Here is a 3,781-nt window from a genome sequence, read left to right on the forward strand (position 1 = left end):
AAATTTTTTTTGATAATTATAAGTGTTTAAAATACTTGAATTACATATTTACATGACAAACAGAAACAATGGAAGAACAGAACAAATGTGTGTGTTTTGTTTTCTAAATAAACAAACTGCAAGAGATTACAATTTGAGAGCAAATCTTTTACTTTAGAATTGAAAAACTATAATACAGAAATCAAATTTCAAGAGAATCTGAAACTAAAGTATCGATTTTGTTACACTAGTGTCGATGCGCTACTGATACTGTCTTAGTATCGATATTTAGCATTGATCCGCTCCCCTCTAACACAGACAGAACAATGTGTTTCACGCCTATGAGAATGCAGCCTTAAATTGTTTCCTGAAAGTCTTGCTCTCTCTCGCTCCACCGCAGCCCGACGCTCATCTGACGACATGTAGACGATACGTTTTCGCTTTAAATGAGTCTCTTGAACTTCTGCGCTTCCTGTGACTTGATTTCAACCACCTCACCGTTTATAACTCTTGTCTTCTCAACTCTGTCTTCTTCACTCAGCAATGACCTGTACACCGAAGAGTGTTGTTTTCAACAACTCTTACCAATGGTGTGCTCACAGAAAAAAGATCAGCGTGTGGATTCTGGTCACCATGATTTCTCGGAGCATCTCTACCTTTTTCGTGTAGTTCAGTGTCAAACTCTTAAGTCACAAGCTTTGGTTTATCAATTTCAATAAGCAGAATGTTTTAAGAATGCAGATTTGAGACATTTCTAAGGGCTTCTTATGTTAAGTTTTGCTCTTTGTGTGTGTGTGTGAGTGAGTGAGTGTGTGTGTGTGTTTTTAATCAGTCATGTTTCATGTAAGCTTGTTGGTCTGCCTGAAACCTCAGTGTTTTTACTATTGACCACAACAATCACTGTTAGCTATGTATACAGATCTGTACAGTTTTATGGGTTTAACCATGAATATCAGCAACAGAATGTACATTTTGTAGAAACTTAATATTTTAAGGAAATCATATGCATAAGATAGAAATGTGAAGCTTAAAAAAAGGGGAAGAGGGCGAGTATTTAACAGTGGTTTCCGGTCTTTTTTTAATACTTAACGCAGTGCTTTTAGTTCACTTTCTTCCAGTTCTAGATCCTGCCTTGCTTTACCTATGACATTTCTCAGGTTCATGTGGTCTTTGTTAGTAGAAACTTTTGTAGCATAATGTTTATAATACACCTATTAAAAAAAAAAGTTTTTTCTCCCGTTACCCAACCCCCCACCTTAAAACTTGTGCCATAATATATTCAACACAGGATGGAAGTGCTGTCGATTTTCTCTCTCGCATCTTCTCTAAAGTACTTGAAAAAAAATCGGTTTTGCAAAACATCACTTGTCTATTATGTCACAGTAGATAAAGGATGTGCTTACAATGTGTATTTTTTTTTCTTTTCTATAAAGAAATTACAACCATTAACTACATGTGCTTTTAATAGCTACAAGGGATTGTTTTGACTAATGAGGAATATTCAGAAAGGAGAAGGCTTTGATTTACTGTGTCTCGGTCTGGATGTCTTTGATTTGGGTTTATAAATCATTCTTTTTGATGAGTGGAATTATGATTTTTTTTTTTAAGCAAGAATTTGACACAAGGTAAAATTTTCTTTGATCAACTTTTTGATTCCCTATTCCTTAAGTCTGTAAGTGGAAAGCTCTAAGATGAGTTTGGTTAGCTATGCCGTAAGTAAATGGCGGCTTTGGACCAAAATGGCCGACTTCCTGGGAGGTTTGGACCATGGTTTCAAGAGACTTTTTTGTAGGTCTTAAGAAATTACATATGTGTACCGAATTTCATAATCCTCAGTCAAAGCATGGCTTGGGGCTTCCCATTTTATTGCGTCTAGAGGGCGCTGTGTTTGACTTATCCACGCTCAACAAATATGTGTATAAACATCTTTTAGGTGTTTGATTAATATCCATCATGTCTGACGCTTCAAAGTTGTATCATGTTGATTAGAACAAGAGGGTCAAATTAGGACCTTTCATAGCAAAATGTTACATTTCCTGTTGTCACGAGGCGGGGCTTGGGTCACATGTCACCATTTTACCACTGAGTTTTGTTTGGGACCAGGGTCAGTCACGGCAGGTTTTGTGCCTCTGTGACTTTCTTTGTTGGAGTTGTCAGAATTAAAAACATTTTTTAGCAAACAGTCAAAGTTTAAGATCTGGCCACGCCCCTTCAGCATGCACGAAACGTCAGGATTTTTGATAACTTTAGATCCCCCACGCCTTATGAGCAAACCCACCAAGTTTCAAGATCAAAACCTTTAAGATGAGTTTGATGAAATGAAGAGTGTAAACAGCCAGAACGAGTTCAAAACTGCGAGTTCAATCCAAGATGGCTGATTTTTTATTTTTTTTGGAGTCTATGGACGTAAGACACATTTGTGTTTTATTTTTTCCGCCATCGGATTTGATGCATTTCAGATCATGGTCCTGTGGGAAAACTCAATTATGTCAAAGTGTCGACTCAAGTTGAGGTTCATTTGAAGGATGTTTAGGAATTTTCCATCTCTATTATTCCAATGCTTCAAAACATCTGACAGGACTGGATTTCCCAATGGACAACAGTCCAAAATAACTCTTTAAAATTTGTTCTGGAGTGAATAAAACAGGCCAACATTAAGATTATGTAACAACCTTTTAACCAAAGGTTAATGAAAGAAAACAATCCATTAAAATGAACTCCACCAGTTCTGATTGGAAGATAAGTAAAATATTCAGCCAGAATTATGCTAAAAGCTCATTAAAGCATGTTTTTAAGGCAGAACGTATTATGTGGCATTTACCCAAACACTGGTGGGGCTGTATGTATATATTTGAGCTCAAACTTGTGCACCAAATTCATGTATTCAGAAATCACTGATCACCCTGAAAAAAAACAAACAACGGTTCAAATGCATTAAAAAACCTCAAATTAATTTGACATCTGCAATGCCGATGATGAGTCTGTAAACTTCTGAGTAGCGCTGTGGAAACACAAGCTTGAGATGCAGAGACGTGGCCAGAAATCTGTGCTTTACATGATAAATAGAGTAAGGAAATTCCCCATTAATCAAAGCATGTCATCCGCCATTTAGCCTAATGTAAATACTTGTACTTGTTGGGGGATCAACTCATCTGCAGCGTCAGGAGAAGTACGTTGATTACATTACATTCACCCGTCTCGCATTCTGACTGAAGACACCGTCAATATAAACACGCGTCTAAACAGTTTGACAACAAATCAGCAGCTTTAATAGATTATTCAAATGAACTGTATTTATTTTGACACGAGGACTTTGTGAAACTCACAAACGTTTCCTGGCCGTCCTTGCAGTATCACCAGACGGTGTTCCGTCATGGACCAGATTGTGGAGTTTGGGAATGTTGCAAGAAGTTCATTGAGGAGGATGTTTTGATTCTAAATCTCGTTCATGTCTGGGATAATGGGTTAGACAGTGTGAGATGGAGACGGCATTGGGATGCCTCGATGTTGGACTTCCTGTACAAGATGTCTTCCAAATGCAACAATCTGGAGGATTTATTGAGAAAAATATCTCTGCAGAGTTTATCTGCTGTCCATCCCTGTATTTCCTGCAGCATGTTAGTCTGGTCTTAACAGTCATCGCACATGTTGCCCAATGTGGATTAAAGCTCTGCACCGGTGGCAACATGCTTCTGCAGCACATTAATCAACAGAGCACAATCCTTAAAGGGGCAGTATTATGTATTTTCCAACCACATAGTATCATTTTACTGTCAGTTGTTATAAAAATGCTATATATATA

This window comes from Poecilia reticulata, linkage group LG4, assembly GCF_000633615.1.
Source record: "Poecilia reticulata strain Guanapo linkage group LG4, Guppy_female_1.0+MT, whole genome shotgun sequence".
Classification (NCBI taxonomy): Eukaryota; Metazoa; Chordata; class Actinopteri; order Cyprinodontiformes; family Poeciliidae; genus Poecilia; species Poecilia reticulata.